At 35.0% G+C, this 19,856-nt stretch overlaps 1 pseudogene; it reads right to left on the bottom strand.

Moving 5' to 3' along the window:
* Positions 1-272: 272 nt before the first annotated feature.
* On the bottom strand, positions 273-2,374 carry LOC139492815 (uncharacterized; annotated as a pseudogene).
* Between the last annotated feature and the right edge of the window lie 17,482 nt (positions 2,375-19,856).

The raw sequence follows: 19,856 nt of genomic DNA, 5'->3' as shown, positions 1-19,856 counted from the left end.
ATATTATATTGGTTATTGCTGACTTCTGAATCACTGTCATCAAGTAAATCCATGACGTCACCCATGGAGCCAGCTGCTCAGATAACCCACTGATGTTTTCCAGGTCTATATCTCCAAGAGTGTCAGTACTGGGGGAACAAGCGCTTCTTTATCAGCTAGTTGTTCACCTCTCCTTAAATATGAATGGTCCAAATATAGCGGCAAATAGCATGCCAGTTCTAGTGCAATTCTGGCACGTAGTTCTGTATGATTATTTTCTGTTCCATACATTATCACACTAGCAGACCTAGGCAAGCAATTTCCATCACCAAGTACACTTGCAGGGAAATATCCTTCCTTCTTGACATCATCCGGCAACAGTTCCATGCCGAACTTGTCAATGTGTAACCACTTCCAGAAATAGAAATGTCTTCATCTTTGTTGCACCTAAGATGTGGTATTACACTTGCGAGTTCAGTTCCTTTAATTATGATGTCATCTATTGAAGTACAACTATTCAAAGTTTGTAATATAATTTCAAAAACAGAGTGCAATTCTTCAACTGTTGTGTCTTGTCTGTTAAATTCTTTTTGTTTTGGTAAATCCTGTGATCTTTCTTGTGAGTCTGCTGTTTTGTGGCTATTTGAACGAGTTGCTCTTTGTTTTCTTGGCGTTTCCTTTAACAAACCTTTGACGTTTTTCTTGTCCATTTTCTTACTTTTTTTAGCGGTGTCTGTCTTGTTCAAGTTCTGTCTTCTCTGTGTCTCTTTTATCCAACCTTCTACCATGTCTGCATTATGACAGGAACCAGATCCTTGTATGCATGTTGAGCAAAAGCAGCTAAGTGTGCGCTTTTCTAAGGAGGCAGAATCATCGGCAGCCCTCACAGAATGAAGTTGTCTGGTTTCAGGAACAGCCTTCACATTGGTCCTCTCTGGGCGTTTTCTGTTGACATCACCTTCCTTTACTATAAAGAAATTTCTTCTAAAATGACAACATTCATTCTGTGAGTCTAGTGTTGGACGTCTTAAATTTGCATCTGCAAAATCAAAGAATTCACTTGCATTTTTCACCATGGCTTTTCTGTTTTACAGCATTTGTTACAATTCTTTTAATAACCCCGAATTCACCATCACATGGTCCTTTCCCATGCCTGCTTCCAAAGAAGTGTTTTTCAATAGGAAAACCAAAGTCTGATTGGCTGTGAAGAGCATCTGCAAATGGGGTTTTTGACTTGAACTGTGAAGCTGCTCCATCACTGCATGAAGTGAATCTGCCTCTTAGATTTAATCTCATAAACTCTTTGTATATACTCGTTTGCCAATGAAATACAATGTTGAACATAATGAACATCATGTTTTTTGTCTTCTGACACATAGAACATGCTTTGAGTTACGACTAACTTACAGAATTTGCATCTGATGTACGCAACAATGCTGAAAAGTGTGACCGTGTCGTGAGACCAATGTGCACTTTGTGCTTCATCCTGGTATAAACATGTGTAATTTTCGGCAAAAATCACTACAGAAAACAGTCAAATCAGATGGCAAATTCTGTGTCACATGTCTGAATTGGTCATGTTGCCACCAGGCAGTATATCAGTGATCACTGAATGGCTGTAATTCTTTTTTGAGCTCTTCCAGGAAATTAGAGACACTCTCTTTCTTTAAACTTAGAACCTTCTTTGATTTTTTTTCATTTGCATACATATATGTCTGCGTTTCCCATTTATACCCTTGTATATTATGCCTTTTTTACATGTCTAACTGGGACATAAACTTATCCACCCCACATAATTTGCATAACCTTTTAACACATTCAATTTTGTAGTATCTAAAACATTCTGGTTTTGGGCATACAGTTCTTGATAATAATTCATATCTGGTTTTTATTCTTTGCATATTTAAAGCCTTTACCTTATATTGAATGTTGGTACAATATTCGCACAGACAATTGTTAAAAATTGATTTACTCATAGTCTGTACAGTCTTGGGTCTTAATGCAGTGAACTTGTGGAAAAACTTAAAATACATTCTTGGTTTTCTTTTAGGAATTCATTGTAGTTGTCCCTTAAACTGCTCTGCAAGATTCTTTTTGGTTCTTCAGATTTCAATGATGCCTGGTTTTTTTTATCCGGCAGACAAACAGTGTCAAAATCTCTGTAGAATTTTTCTATCTTGTCAATTGTATCTTCTGTCAAAACATCACTTCTTTTTGGGGTTTCAGAATCTTCTTCCCATACATCTTTAAGTTTTGAACATTTAACTGCAAATTTACAAGAAATGCCAGCCTTTCTCTTTTCAGCATCTTTAAGTATGAAGCTAGTTAAAAGTCTTCTTTTCTTTAAAACCTCCTTAGTGCGATGTTTTCTGGTTTTATGTAAATCATCTTTCATCTTGCAGATTATTTCTTGGCTTAGCCTAAGATGTCTTTTTTTTTGTTGGTGTCAGTAAAAGACATGTTTGGTCAATGCTTCTCTTTTTCTAGGAGTTGCCTTAGCAGTCAACCCCCCGAACTACAGATGCAAACTTTTCCGGTGATGAAAGTAGATGCAACGAGGCTCTGTATATAGCCTTTCTTTCTGCTTCCTTTGTTGAATACCCTTGATGAGTTTCTGTTGATGCAGCTGGCATTAGGTTTTCAGTTGTGCTCTTGGATTTATCCAATTTGTATTGCAACCGCCTTTTTTCATTAATTCTTCTTCTCTTTTGGCTTGAGTACTTCGCTCGTTGTTCTTCTTTTTTTCTCTGCAAGTATTCTCTTTGTGAACTTACTTGTGCACGTGTTTTTAGTTTAGTTTTTTTTTTTTCAATTTAACAATTTCCTCTGGTTTTCTTTCTTCTCTCCATTTACGTACTCGTAATCTCGTTTTTTTTCCTCTGATTGATTTTTTGTTCAGAAGACCAATTTTCCCTCTATTTTCTATTTCGTTCTTTTTCTCTTTCTAAGTATGTAATATATTTTTCAGGGTCTTGTTTTATTTTGTTCCTGTAATTCTTTGACCTTTGTGCAGCAGTTTTCTTTTGTGATGCAGATTCTGATATATGTATGGTATTTGTTTGGACATCATTGCTGATCTGTGGCCGCATTTGCGACCTCAACTTTAAGCGTATAAACGACCTGAAAGAAATAATACAGTGGCATTATGTTTTCTGGTCTGTCCCGGATGTTTTTGGTAAAAGTGTTTATTATGATGTTGAAGTCGTATCAATTTCAAACTTGGTATGTGTATGTTAAATAAAGGTTTTGATCTCATTCTTATGGTTTACTAAACTTAGAAATGTGATAATGTAATAAACTGTTGACACAGGGATATGTCTCGCCTATATGCATTTTTGAAAGTACGCCAAAAAAATGTCTGTTTCAGGTTACATGCTTTCAAAAATAGGGTGTAGATCGGTATTTCCATTTTATTTTATTTTTTATACCCCCGCTTTAAAAAAGGGGGGGTATACTGTTTTACCTCTGTCTGTCAGTCCGTCCGTCCGTCCGTCCATCAGTCCGTCCGTCAGTCCGTCCGTCCGTCAGTCCGTCCCATGAAACTTTCGTCACATTTTTCTCAGGAACTACACATCCACCCTTTCTGTAATTTGGTATCAACATTTATATATGTCAGCCACACCGTGTGATGCGTTTTCAGATTCATCACTTGACAACTTCCTGTTTACCGAACACTTGTCTGATTTTACACATGATAGCCAAGTTGAAAATTTTCGTCACATTTTTCTCAGGAACTACAATACAAGGATTTCTGAAATTTGGTTTCAAGATTTATATAAGTCAGCTATACCGTGTGATGCGTTTTCAGATTCGTCACTCGACAACTTCCTGTTTACGGAACACTTGTATGATTTTACACATGATAGCCAAGTTGAAAATTTTCGTCACATATTTCTCAGGAACTACAATACAAGGATTTCTGAAATTTGGTTTCAGGATTTATATAAGTCAGCTATACCGTGTGATGCGTTTTCAGATTCATCATTTGACTACTTCCTGTTTACCGAACACTTGTATGATTTTACACATGATAACCAAGTTAAAAATTTTCGTCACATTTTTCTCAGGAACTACAATACAAGGATTTCTGAAATTTGGTTTCAAGATTTATATAAGTCAGCTATACCGTGTGATGCGTTTTCAGATTCATCACTCGACAACTTCCTGTTTACCGAACACTTGCATCTTTTTACACTATTAATATTATCCACTTGCGGCGGAAAATCATCAGTGAGCGGTAGCTCGCAGTTTCACTTGTTCATTTTATTTTTTGTGATATGATTTTGAGTGCGATTTTGTCTTGTTTATAACAATAAGTTGCTAAGCATACCCCCGCATGTAACCTAAGTCAGAAAAAGGGCTGAACAATTTGAAAATTTTTCAAAGTATCGGGAAACATGAATTTTAAAAAATCTAAAAAGGGCTCACACGTTACAACTCATAACTGTTAAGCTGGTGACCTACTGCGTCATTCTGTGCATTTATTATATTGGAAAGGTGTTTGAGGAATAATTTTTAATTTTAGTTCATTTTGATATTAAAAAATATTTCAAAGTGTCAGCAAACAGGAAGTTGGTATTTGAAAAATCTGAAACGTGCTAACAAGTACCCGGCCATGTCCACTTACAAGTATAAATGTTTGTCCATCTGATGAGTCAAGCCTTTTTGAACTGATTTTAATACATGTAGTTCGTTTTTATGTTGTACTGTTATACCACTGTACCAGGTTAGGGGAGGGATGGGATCCTGCTAATATGTTTAACCCCACCACGTGCACATTAAGTACAAAAATGTATGTATGTGTCTGTCCCAAGTCAAGAGCCTGTAATTCAGTGGTTGTCGTTTGTTTATGTATTTCATATTGGTGTTTCGTTCATTTTTTTTAAATAAATAAGGCTTTAGTTTTCTCGATTGAACTGTTTTACATTGTCATTTCAGGGCCTTTTATAGCTGACTTCGCTGTATGGGCTTTGCTCATTGTTAAAGATCGTACGGTTACCTATAAATTAATTGTTAATTTCCAAGTTATTATGGACTCTTGTGGAGAGTTGTCATTGGCAATCATCCACATCTTCTTTTTTATATTCACACATTACAAATAATTACGTACAGTTAAGCTGGTGGCCAAGTACGGGTCATTCTGCGCATTAATTTGAAGTAGTGTTTGACAAAATATTTAACAGGCAAATGGACAAACAGACGGATTTTTATACAAGGTGATTGCAGTATAGCCCCCTACTCTAGAGTGGAAGTATCTATATAGTATATAAAAGTAGTCTATGCAAGTATTTGAAGCGGATTTAAAGTGGTTTCTTCGGTATCAGGCGATCACATCACATTTTTTATCCGATATTATTGTGCAAAGTTTATTTCAATAAATTTTTCCTGAAATATAATAATTTCTTTAATGCAACAAGATCTTTGTTTAAATATAAAATCTTCGTGTCCATGTGTAACAATCTTTAGGTGGACTTGTGTCTCAATGTTACAATCATCACATAAATGACAGTATAATCATTACAATAGTGGCAGTTCATTGGGAGTATGCAAAAATAAACTTTTGACATTTGAAATGCAGATGGCATTATAATATTTATTAAGTCTAACATAAACATGTTTATTTCTGCAATTCAAGATTTTAGTGTCCCTTTGTAACCATCACTTAAATTTTTGGAGTCTCAATGTAACAATTGTGTTTTATTCTGGCGTCTCCATGCTACAATCATCACAAAAATAGTGACTATATTGTCACTTCAATATTTGCAGTGCATTTTGCAAGTATATGTAAATGAAAAACATTGACATTAAAGTCCATTAAAATGAAGTTGGCATTACTGCACAAAAATATTTTCTAAATAAACATGTTTTCTGCAATTCAACATGATTGTTACAGAGACGCATAATTTTGGTGTCTCTGTGTTACAATCACTATGAATTTTTGTGTCTAATTTGTAACAATCGCTACATATTTTGGTGTCTCAATGTTACAATCATCACAGAAATAGGGAATGTATTGTCATTACAATAGTTGCAGTGCATTTGCAAGTATGCAAATGAAAACTTGTGACACTAAAGTCCGTGGTATATTTAACCATTATTATTTGCTTTAAAAGTAATGTGTTTTCCACAATTTTGCTTGATTGTTACTGAGACACAAGATCTAAGTGTCCGTATGTAAGAATCGTTTCTTAAAACGGTGTCGTTTTGCATGATAATATAAAAACAATTTTTTATTGTAACCGAGGGAAATATAAAGTTCGTGGATATCGATAGACTTTCTACATTTCTTCTTCATTGGACTGGTAAATATTTGCATTTTATACAAAACTTCAACTATTAATAAAGAACTGTGAATGATCGTTACTTGTGTCGATCGTTAAATTTCAGGACACAGAAACGTTACCTACCCATTCTCCGCCATATTCCATTTGTGTTCCCCGCTTGTACACGTCACTGATTCATGTGACCATGCTACGTCACTAAAACAAACATTGATGATTTGCTGATGCGCAGTAGGAAGATTAGCTTTCGAGACGCGACGGCTATACTTCCATGACGGCCCTAGGATGTGTCGGCCATACCGTCATATCGTCCATGGGACATATCGGCCACACATTGTGAGACGTATCGTCCACACTTTTAATTTTTTTATTGAGTTTATTACATAAAATATATAACGAAAAATAAGTATTTGTTCATCATAATAACATAAATATGATTGTGTAGTACTTTTTTCTGTACAGAAGATCTTAAAGGTGAATGAATGATCGTAACAAACTGGACGCGAATGTCAGCCGGTGCATTTCAATTACGATCAAGTGTCAACGGAACGTCTTTATGTTATTGTTTTCACATTTTACAAAGAGAAGACATAATTGGTGCATTTAAACATAATCGCTCATGCATGGCACCTACAATTACAAATCCTGAGACCATTAGTTTTGGGTTTAACAGTGGACACGACAGAAGCGATCGTTTACATTAATTTGAAAACAATATTTTTACCTTTTTTGTTTATTTTTCTCCGACAAAATCGCGTATAACGGTTTAAACCATCTACTTCACCATAGATTACTCAATAAAACATAAATAAACAAATATTACGTATTTGTGTATAATTGAAAATACCGTACCAGAGATGTCCCAGAAAATGGCCGATTATTTTACCCTACTTCATCATAAACTGGTTTCAAAATATATTTAAAAAAAACATTAACAACCGAAATTATATCTTCTTTTATTTCTTTGATATGTTATTTAAAGCATGACATTACGAATTGACCTTAAATATAGACCAAAGACTTATTTTTTACTTGTTTTAAATGAGAAGTCTATTATTAGACACTACCGTGGAATGACTCACTTATATTCTAAAGTTACCAATATTTTGTAAAGCCTCGGTCACACCTTACCGGATAGCACGAACGGCCGCCTAACGGATGAAAATAAAAGTTGTCCGTTGACAAAATTGTTATCCGTTGGGAGTCCGTTGATGTACTGACCGAATAAAACGGACGTTTAACGGATGCATAACGGACCCGGATATGCAACGTACGAGAAACGGACAGAACGGATGTCGAACGTACATCCAACGGACGAGTACCGCATAAAACGGACACCTAACGGAAGCGTACCGGATAAAACGGATGAACAACATATATGGAAAAATCAAAGGCGACAATAGTAATACATGTAAATCGAATAAATATTCAAAATGTTTCTGTGTAACTGGTTTTGGTTTGTTCTTCAAAAATTCCGCCAAAGGGCAGTGTCTGGACTGAATAAGAACTGCTTGATTGTGAAGGCGTGCCTATACTCTAAGATCGATTATGAATAATAAGAATTCGTGAACCTTAAGAAATCTGACATACCAATAATTGGCATTTCTAAATTTTCAATTGGCATTTATCCGTTTCAGATCCGTTCATCATCCGTTTTATCCGTTATACGTCCGTTTCTCATCCGTTCAACATCAGTTTTATCCTTTAAACGTCCGGTAGAAGTCCGTTGGTGAATTTATCATCCAGACCTCCAACGGATGTATAACGGACACGTTATGGATACAAACCGGAAACGAAACGGACGAGTACCGTACAAAACGGACGTTCAACGGACATTTTATCCGTTGGAGGTCCGTTCAAAGTTTTGAACATGCTCAAAATTTTCCACCGGACAGAACGGACGTCTAACGGATAAGAACGGACGTCTAACGGATAAGAACGGACGTCTAACGGACATGAACGGATTGAAAAAAAGTTATCCGTTAGGCGTCCTTTCGAGCTATCCGGTAAGGTGTGACCGAGGCTTTATGCACTTGTTATGGTAAAAAGCTTGTTCTTAAACATTGTCTTAATTAATTTGCGTAGCAAGTTTGAATCATCGTTATGGTTTGCATCTGATAAAAATTTCAAAAGTGTTTTGTCTTGCTTGTAGCTCTTCTTGTTGCAAAATATACGATTAATCATGATAGATCGAGTTAAGATATTTTTGACTTGACTGTCCTGGACTGCACATTCCGCCAATTCAACATATTGTCTCTTAGTAAACATCGCAATGTTGTGTTCTCTTGTATAATATTTGTAGTAGCTATTATGGTACACCATTTCTAAACTTTCCCTCGGTTCGGCATATCAATGAATAATATTCCCTCATCAGTTACATGTAAATATCCTCTAAACGCCTACCATCTACAGCAAAAAAAAAAACGCGATTTACTGTTATCAGTTAATAAAACAACTGTTTCATTACTGCTTTTCTGGCAAATTACACATTTTTCTAAGATTAAACTCTGTTTCAGTCGCTTTGCAGTACTAGGACCAAGTTTTAATGGACTTCCCTGTTGTGTCATCTTTAAGTGTTTGGCCAGATCTCTTCTTTTTTTTTTAAATAACTCACTGATGAGTTTATTTCCAACTGAAAAATGCATTTTCCTCTAGATTTAATAAAACCTTATCAACAAAAACAAAAAATCGAAGAAACCAAGAACCTTGAACCAAGTCAAGTAAAATCAATTGATGATTGCAATATATTAATCGCACATGTATCATGATGTGATGCGCTCGAAGGTCAAAATCAATATGTTAATAATCATGATACTATTCAGCTTAGCCGGAGGCCTGACACGATTCACATTCCTAATCAGCGTTTTCTTTAATCATTTTTAAAACTGAAAAGTTACCAATTTGATCAACAATTAAGCAATCATTATAATTTATGTTTACACAATTTTCACAGGTGTAGCATAGCGGGACAGCTTTCTAATTTCTACTGTTGCTGATTTTGAAGAACATACCTGGTGAATTTTTCAGTTTTCTTATACTGGTTTGAAATATCAATCTCGATTTCTATATATCGAAAAATCCTACCTTAACATTTTGAATCCTCAGAAGTTTAGCATTTTCTGATGCAAAGTCATATAAATTTCGTGCACTTTGTATCACATGCTGCACACGTATGATAGACAAGTCGGCTTGCTTTTTTTATGAAACCACTGGCTGCATCTTGAGGTCCACGAGCAAAAAAATTCTCATAATTTTGACATATCCTTTATCGGAAGACCCATAACTGATATCTCCTATGCATTGACGACTTTTGTACTGGGCACTACACCCGTCGGTAAACTCATGTATGGCAGACACGTCGCATAATATGAACCTCGTGTGTAAAATGATGATCATGGTTCTGGTCCGGACTGATAACAAGAAAATGTTCTGTTAAAATGTTTGGGTCATTTTCATTACTACATGTATCTATTCCGTCATACTCCAAAATCGCGTATCTATGTAAAATCGTCAAATGAATAGAAACTTCTTGTTTTTGGAAATAAGAAGACTGGATTTCACCCTGTTCTGTACATTTATCGTTTTCAGAGAAATCATGGATTGCAACACAATACGTGACCGGTCAATTGTTAATCAAAGTTTTCATTTGTTTTGACTGCCAGTAAGCCCTTAATTGGTAGGACGGAAAATTCTCAAGTAATTGTTTCAAATAATCAAACATGTAACATACCTTAGCGCTTTTCTTTACAAAAACAAGCTTTCTAACTACTTAGTCGCCTTTTATTTTCACATTTTGATATTTATATCGTTTCCATGAGACCTCGACTGCTCCATTTTTGTCCAATTCCTCTGGTAAAAAGTCAACTTTGTCAACACCACACTCCGTACATTCCCGATTCAAACAGGAAATTTTATGTTGGTGCGTATTGGCAGATCGGGAACATAAAGTTGCATCAACAAGTTCATTTTAAGAGCCATAAACACAAAACGCAGAATTTTCTTTTTCAATAACTGTTTTCTTTCGAAATTGCATGCATGAATTAAACAGACTTTTCATCTCAAAATGATGCCGACAACAATCTTTGTGAGTAGCCGGATTAACTAAATAAGGCTTACATCTTTTAAAGCACGCAGACCTATCTTTATTTCAGGATATTATCTTATGAAATCTAGATATATTTCAATTTGGTTTTTTTCTAGTATACAGCACTAGTGGGATGAATAAAGTGTTGGCCCTAGACGGACACGTTTAATATTATTCTTATTGTTCGTAGGTCTACTGCTGCTTTCTTTCAACCAAAAATCGTGCACCAGCTTTTTTGTTGTATCGTCTATCGCATCACGCCTAGTTTATCTTGATGTATATAAAAAGGAGGATTTTCCAGAATGAAGAAATTTTGCTCTGAATGATTTGTCTTTGTGGATAGATTTTCGATTAACCCCCAACTTACATTACTTACAAATTTTTTAACTGCCCCTTTTTTATAAGTTATGTTAGGACCACTGACAGCAGATGCAGCTAATTTTAAGCTTGCTATTGCATCTTTATTTCTTTTGTGTTTAACATACGTGATAATTTCTTTGATGCTTTGAATGGTCGATGTCTCTATCTTTTCTCTTTTGATCGATGAAAGAAATTTTATTGTCCTCTTTTCGTCGACATATGCCGAAAGAACAGCCGCTCCTTTGACTGAATTAACTGGTAACGCAAGTTTGAGTTTAGTAAAAAGAAAAAAAAGGATACACAATTCCGTGCAATTTTCAAGTTTTTTTTTTTTATCTACATCAATAAGTTGAATAACTTCCTTTTCTCTATGCAATATTTTGTATAAAAAATCTGACGAACTGCTGCATGTGTATATTTCGACTTTAAGCATGCCCCTTTCTGGCTTGGTTTATATGACCTTGTCCTAATTTTTATGGATCATTGATAATTTTAAGTTTATGTGATACTTGTGGGGAAACTTTATCTTTAGGACTATCAACATAAAACCAATCATGGTCAGTAAAGCAGGCGAGACATTTCAGCGTGTGCACTCTCGTTGAAATTAAAATGTGCACAATGTACTTTCTGTGCTTAAATGTTCAGGTCCTTCAGACTTTTCTATGCTGGTTCTGAAATGTCCACTGGCATAGTTTGTTAAAGTGGGATTTCATTTGGGTTACAGCCACACAGGGGCATCCAAAGGGTATCTTGTCCTCATTCTTTTTAAGAAAGGTCTAACTGTGTGACCAATTGCCTAACTTTTTAATTAATTTTTTTTTCAGACTTCTCAATGGCCTCACATGGAAGAGACAACAGCGAAGATCTGGTTTGTTTTAAATTTCATGAGGCCGAGTTATTTCCCCTTATGTATTTTTTGCCATCATGAAGTTGAATTAGTGTAATACTTTTAAACTTGTCAAAAACCCAGATTTTATGAGTAATGCCCAGCCCAGTGGGAAAAACTGGGCGATATGAAATACTGGCCTTAAGGCCCGTTGTCACTATCAAAGTTTTCTTGTACACGTTTTCTTTGATCAAAGATTTTGATCGATTTTTTTTAGTGACAACCGTCAAAGAAAACGTTTATCAAAAACTTTGATGGACTTGGATGGAACAGAATCTCATCCTATTTTTCTTGAAACTTGAATGGACTTGGAAGGGAATTGTCTGATCACAGTGCAGTTTTTGATTATGGTATACCGTTGTCTGTCCGTCCGTCCGTCGTCCACATGTCGAACAATAACTCAAAAACGCTTTATCCAGTTTGTATGAAACTTTGGTGGATTGAATATCTATTGACGTGAGCTCCCTTTCGATTTTTATAAATTTTAAAGTTTACCTGTACGAGTTTTGGGGTTTTATTCATAAAAAAGGGGGGATTTTCCAGTTTTCGGACAATAACTTGTAAGGGCTTTGAGCAGTTTTCATGAAACTTTAGTGACTAGTTTATTAAATTAACCTCCCTTTAGTTGAGTCTCCCAAACAAAGTTTGGAGACTTATTCGTTTTTGCTCAGTTCTTATTCTTCTTCTTCCGCCGTCGAAAGAAAGGGGGGTTTAACTATAGAGCTCTAAGGGATTTTAATTTTTTTAATTTTCAAATGATTATAACTTGAAAACAGTGATAGACACAATCTTTATAATTGCTAGTGTTCTACATGATGAAAATACAGGGTCAGTTACCAGGGTTCACCCCCACCCCCTGCCATTTGAGAAAGTTAATATCATGTAAATGATCGAGATTCCCACCCCTAAACCATATATATATATTCCTGTTTGTCATGTCATGGAGGTTTAAATGACATATAGGGTCAGTCCCCAGACGTACCTCCCACCCCAAATGTTCTTATATCTTGTAAATGGTCGAGATCCCAACCCTTAAAGCATATATATTCCTGTTCGTCATATCACGAAGGTTTGAATGATATAATGGGTCAGTCCCCAGGGGTTCCCCCCATCACAATGTTCTAATATCTTCTAAATGTTCCATGTGCATACAAACAATTTAAAATTTACATAGGCAATGTTAGCATATAGGATTAAAAAATCAAAAGTATGTAAGAATAAATTTCAGAAATAGACCGAGATTGAAAATAATCCAAAAGTTATATATAGAATTTATAAGAATTCACAAATAGTTAATTCCACTACGCGATTGAATGATTTTGACGTTTATGGTTCAACGTATTTTGTAATTCATAATAGAAATATATAATAATGACATAAAATAGAACAATATCATACGGACGGGATCTTTTAAAGTACAGAGTCACGTTATAAGAACCAAAGAAATACAAAAAGTCTCATATACAAAACACGCCACCAAAAAATGAAAGACAATACAAACACATTGACGAGATGTATAAGTACCGAGCCACGTCAAACGGATATCACATAAAACCATTCAACAGTAAAAGTAATATTAATAATAGAACAAAGACAAATGAAAGAACTATAAAACACGTTGTTAAGATGATAAACAACATCAGTACGCAGAATCTATACATCAAGATTATTTGTGAAGTCGATACGGAATATTTATCAACAAGGCTTGGTACCTTCCGATGAACTTTTTTTTAGAAAAAGGACGAGACGTTCTTTGACATACCCCTGGTTCATCAACTTTCTATTCAGACACTGATGACGTTTGACAAAGTCTGAGTATGAGCTGCAAGCTCTTGAATATCGAATAAGTTGGGAAATATATATCCCATATGCAGGTGAAGTTGGTATATTCCTACTAAGGTGGGGGAAATTTATAATTTTAAAATTAAAATCGTCTCGTTTGTCATAGATTCTGGTACTGAGATGACTGTGTACGTCAAATTCGAGATATAAGTCTAAAAATGAGGCGGAGGAAGCCGTGTCTGTTGTTTCTTTAATCTCTAGTTCTGGTGGATATATTAGTGGAACCCAATCAGAAAAGTTCGGATTGTTTATGGTACGAACATCATCGATATATCTGAAAGTGAAATTAAATAATCTGGCTTCTTTGATTCCTTTGTTTTTGACAAGTGTCTGGGGGAACTCAAGATTCATAACAAAATAAGAAGAGGCGCACAGTTTGTTCCCATAGGCATGCCGACAATTTGTTGGAAAAGTCTACCTCCAAACTCAACAGATATGTTGTCGATAAGAAGCATACTGACCACTTGTTCTTCTGTGTAGCATGTTTTACCTTTTGGTTTGTCACTATTAACGAAATATGCCTTTTGAAATCCCAAAGTAATAAATTTATAGCGTATGCTACCATTTTTATGTTGAAAGGCATTGTGGATTATTTCTTTAAGGCGATTTTTCAATTTCACATGGAGAATGGTGGTATACAGGGTTGAAAAATCAAAAGTTTTGATAGAACTAATTTCTGAAAAAGACCGAGATTTAAATTTGTCTAAAAGTTCTTTAGAATTTTTAAGAAACCACATATGGTTAATACCACTACGCGAGTAAACAGTTTCACAGTATTTTATTTTATGTCATTTTGATATATTTCTATTATGAATTACAAAATACGTTGAAACATAAACGTCGAAATGATTCAATCGCGTAGTGGAATTAACTATTTGATTCTTATAAATTCTATATATAACTTTTGGACTATTTTGAATCTCGGTATATTTCTGATATTTATTCTTTCATACTTTTGATTTTTTAACCCTATATGCTAACATTGTCTATGTAAATTTTAAAATTGTTTGTATGCACATTGAACGACAAATCTATGTGACGTATAAAAATTTTCTGACATCAGACACACAAATCAATGAATGTTTTTGTAGACAGATGTTTTTGTGTTCTGTTAAATTGTTCCTTTTAAAATTGTTATACGATGATGACTGATGTACCCATATTTTGACTATTTTATTTATTGTGTCAGTTTAGTTAACGCATCAATGAAAAATATAACGAAATTTGATGAGACTGTCATCAAACTGAGAGGGTTAGCGCTATAAAACCAGGTTTAATCCACCATTTTCTACATTTGAAAATGCCTGTACCAAGTCAGGAATATGACAGTTCTTGTCCATTCGTTTTTGATGCGTTTTATTATTTGATTTTGCCTTGTGATTATGGACTTTCCGAATTGATTTTTCTCTAAGTTTAGTATTTTTGTGATTTTACTTTTTTACTGAAGACCCTCTTCACTGCGGACAGAATTTTAGCCAATCTAATGGACAATTCTTTAGTGGAACTTGAAGATGAGCCAGCAATATACCGTTGTTGGTACGGAATTTTATGACGCTTTGGTATCCAATACAAACAAGGTAAGTCCTCCGATTAGGTGTTCAATGTAATGTTTATTGAAGCCATGACGGACTTGTGATTTGCTAAAATCTCATCCTTGTCAAAATGATATTGAAATATTTATCAGTAAAATAGTATACAAGACTTCGACACAATACTTCCGAGTTTTTACAACAAAAGAGTAAATATTTTAGTATATTGTTTCCAAAATAAAACCTTCATATTTCAGCAAATATCAATATATTTCAAAAAATAAAATTCTGATAGGATGGAATAAGAGCTTTTGCAATCAATAACACTTTTCACTATGCAGGGGGTCTCATTGGGGGGTCCCGATCCCGGATCCCGCTTACTGTTTTGTCAAATTCCCGTATCCCGCTTACACTATGTATGTAAGCAATTCTCATTTTTTTGTCATTTCCCGGGTCCCGCAAGACCTCATTTCCCGTTTTCACGACACAATAATTTGACTTTCACGTGTCACGCTTACAAAAAATCGGCAATCCCGCGTCACGCTTAGACCCCAATGAGACCCACTATGCAAATCGATAAAAAGGAGAGGGGGTCGGAAGCTAACTCCGTACAGTGATCGTTTCCATTCCGGAACTATTTTCCTTTACTCCATACGATAGGTGCAGACGACAAACGTAAACACAAATAAATATGATTTTCTACTGCATACTGTGAAGAAGAACTTTTTCCTAATAAATAAACAATTATTTGTATTATTTTGATTATATGCATTTTTGTTTTTAGCTTACAACTATTGTTTTGTAAACACAACTGGTGACGGTGATTTTCTAAAGCTAATAAACTAGTTATCAGCCATATTGGCTTCAGTAGCAACTAAAGATCAATCCGGGTCAAACATCTGGAAGAGCGGGCTACGAAAAAAGCCGAAGGCAGTGATTAGTGTAGAGTAGTATGCGGATCGGAGCTGGAACTGCCGCGGAGTTTTGGTCGGAGGGTCCTGATCCCGGGCTAAATAAAGACTTGAAATCCCGAGGTCCCGAATTTAACAAAAACTTAAATTCCGACATCCTGAAATTCGGAAAAAATATTTTCGGATCCCGACGTACCGAAAAAGGTCCTGCCCCCTCCACCCTTATTAAACTATAACTGTTACTTTACAACACATACAAAGGGTAGTCAAGTACTTCCAAGCAACTTCTTTTAACGTCTTGCACATAAAAGTCACGACTAACACCCTGTTTAATGACGTCATATAATTTGTTCAGCACTTATTGAAAATAAAATAAAAACATTGTTTTTAAAATGTGAACTATGTTAACTCTATATTTACAAAGTCAAGAACATTAATAAAGACATACGTGGTCAGGAATGTGTATTACAATTAACAAAAAACAAATAAGACACAGTGTATATATCTGACAGTATTCGCATGTTCTGAAAACTAGTTCTAAAACCACACAACATAAACTGTTCATGTCATTTCCGAAATCCCCAATAAATTTATAAAAAAAAATGTTTTTATGATAGATATCGGATGCATGTTCAAAATCAGCTTCTACAACTGTTCATTATATAAATGTTAATTTTAAAATAGTTTGGATTTCAATTACACATACTTGATATATAAAATAGGCCTAAATGTTTATTTTTCGATATTCAGGTTTAACTGATTTTTTTTATTAGGTTAAATTTGAAGAAGAAAAAAATGTATCGCTTAAAATAACTACGGAACCCCTCCAAAACTTAGAACCCGCCTTTAATTCTTCTGCTGCACCTCGGATCAAAACGCTTTAAAAAATCCAAGATAGTTAGTGTTCGCACGGTACATGATTGTATACCTCCAGTTGTGCTCCTCTCCGTGACGCGTATTTGGAATATCAAGTTATTTTTTAAATAAAAAAAATTCTTACCGATTCTTCCATTCGAATATTAAAATTCGTCCGAACTACTATTTCTTACATACATCTAAATACAATCCAATCTCATCCACCATGGCTGGTTTGGTTTTTTTTTTGCTCTGAATTTCGTATGACGTCATAGTCCGAATACGGGAAATTCTATTTCACGAAAATGCGTGGAAAATGTTGAATATTTTAAAAATATGAGGTTAAAAACTTTATTTTATGCTTAATTAAGGTTACAAGTTACACGCATTTTTGACGTTTTCTCTATGTTCGTTTCATACTTTATAGATTTAATTTTTATAACCTTACTTGTATTGTGGATTTCAATGGCTAGCATTCATAACGAATTTATACCCGGTCTTTTTCCGAATCAGGCGATTATAGGAAATTCGGGTACAAAGTGTAACGTGAAAACAACGTTTTTTTACATTTTAATAAAAAAAAAATGAAAATTTCACATATTTCTTACGGGGTGTAGGGTAGAATCCTACAAGTAGTCAAATATAAGACGTTTCTAATCCAGAGACAGAGAAACTGAATAAATTCATATTTAGCGGTTAACGTCGTGAGCGTAACGTCATAGACGATGTGACGTCAACTTGGGTCATTTACATATCTATCTCAATAGACTACTGAGCGCTGCCGAATCACATTTTGGCCGAAAAGGTACATCCGGTTGTCCTACTGAGTGCCTTTCATTAACGGCGTGGTGGACAAGTGATGCATTTGCTAAAATCAATGTAAATGATCGGAATAATAGGATAAAATCGTTAGGGGATTACACATTTTAATTGCAGATATTCATGTATTATCAACAGAGTTTATTTTTTTTTCACTGAAACAACACGAAATTTAGGAAAAATAGACTGTTATTGTTCTGAATGACTGAATAACGTGGATCAACTCAATATTCTTTACATACGGACTTGAAAGTTATTTCAGAATTAAATCCAGAAAAGCGCTTCGGACGTATGAAATTACTAAACGTGTTGTTCTCCACTATTTATTTGTTGTTCATATTTATGATGATGGATCACAGGCACTTGTTTCTGTCAATGTGGGGTTCACTATCAATACCAGAACAAAAAAACACAAGGTAGCTAACGGAAATTTTCAAATGTGTTCGCTTCAACCAATATTTTTTTAATTTCCCTTGATTTTTTCACAAATAAAAGTACACCAGTCTGTCGGTAAATGATTTATCTTTACAATGAAACAACTTTCACGTACCTTGAGAATACCCCTCAAACAGAATAACACACTTCAGAATAAGAATTATTGACCTTTTTCTAGACCATTGAATTTGTAAGGACTTAACTTCCGGCTAACTTAGGAAGTTAATATTACTGTGTAATCCCATTGGTCACATTTTTCTGGTTACTGGTAACTAGTATAAATAAACAGATAACCAGATGAATTAAACCAATGGGATTGCACACTTATATTAACTTCCTAAGTTTACAGGAAATTAAGTCCTTACAAATTCAATGGTCTAGAAAAAGGTCAATAATTCTCATCTGAAGTGTGTTATTCTGTTTGAGGGGTATTCTCAAGGTACGTGAAAGTTGTTTCATTGTAAAGATAAATCAATTACCGACGGACTGGTGTACTCTTATTTGTGAAAAAAATCAAGGGAAATTAAAAAAATATTGGTTGAAGCGAACACATTGGAAATTTCCGTTAGCTACCTTGTGTTTTTTTGTACTGGTATGGATAGTAACCTCCACATTGACAGAAACAAGTGCCTGTGTGATGGATCCAATGTAACAACCATGGAATACTGGCATTTGTGAAACAGTGTCATGGTTGCTGAACAACTCATTAAAGTGTATACCAGAGAGTTGATTTCTAGACTCTGTCATTTGCGTTACTTGTGAAGTGGACGCCATTGTTGAGGATCTAGCCGGAGTGGAAAGTGTCAACGGTTGAACAGGCGAAAGCAATGTTAGTTGTTGATTTTGGGCAGGTAAGGCATTTGCATCAGGATCTCTTTCATTCATTGCAGCATCAATCATTTGTCCAATTTTAAATTTTGCCTTGTCGGAAGTTCTTTGATACATTACCAAACTCGACACACTTTTGTGGCCAGTGACAGACATGATTTTAGCATCAGCAAAGTACCTGCTTTCTGTTAGAATAGTGGCACCGGTCGCTCGGATTGAATGGTTTGTGTAAACTTGTGATAATAAACAAAGTTTACTTAACTTATTCATAAATTGAGCCAAAGTGTCGCGACCAACTGGAGAATTACAGTACTAAGAAGCAGAATCTTTATAAAAGGATCCCAGTGATCTTTGCCATAACCTGTTGCATTAAGGATGTTAAGGATGCAATTTTGAAATGTTTTTCTGAAAAGCTGCCACTGGACAAGACGGACTGTCATGTTGCTCTGGCATAATTGCAGTGACATATTCCTTGTCATTGAAGCGGTGATTCTTGGTAAGATCGTCAATAGTTTGTCACGTACTTTGTTTTTGTCTTTTGGATCTGTTTTAACGGTAAAAGGGTGTCAGCTTATCCATATTTCCAGCCCCTCGTCTAAAGAAGTACATTGTTATGTCAAATTGTACCTTATTTACGAAACCAGTAGATGAGCATGGTTGCATAAAATTTAGAGTGTACAATTTTGTCCTGTTAATTTCTGATATTATTGGAAAGTGCTGTGTGGCTCCTTTTCCGATGACTTTTAATTCTGTAAGGGCGGTTTTAAATACTTGATTTGATTCAGTAAAGGCTTCATGTTTCATGATGTCAAATTCCTTTTAAAAAAAGGGGGAGCCTTAAGATAGCTATCCAGAGAGTACCGGAATGAATCAAGCGAATTGACATTCTACATTTTTTCCATCAGGTTTACGGGCGTCAAGATAAAAAAAATTCAGAACATCATTTAGCCGACCAGGACTATACTGTTCAACGTGTGTATTCTCGTAGTAAACTACCAGCCCTTTTGTTTGCTTTTTCTGTTAATGACGCAATGTTTTAAGATCTTT

This window comes from Mytilus edulis, chromosome 10, assembly GCF_963676685.1.
Source record: "Mytilus edulis chromosome 10, xbMytEdul2.2, whole genome shotgun sequence".
Taxonomy (NCBI): domain Eukaryota; kingdom Metazoa; phylum Mollusca; class Bivalvia; order Mytilida; family Mytilidae; genus Mytilus; species Mytilus edulis.
Note: the sequence above shows the minus strand (reverse complement) of the source record. Positions and strands in the feature narration are given on the sequence as shown.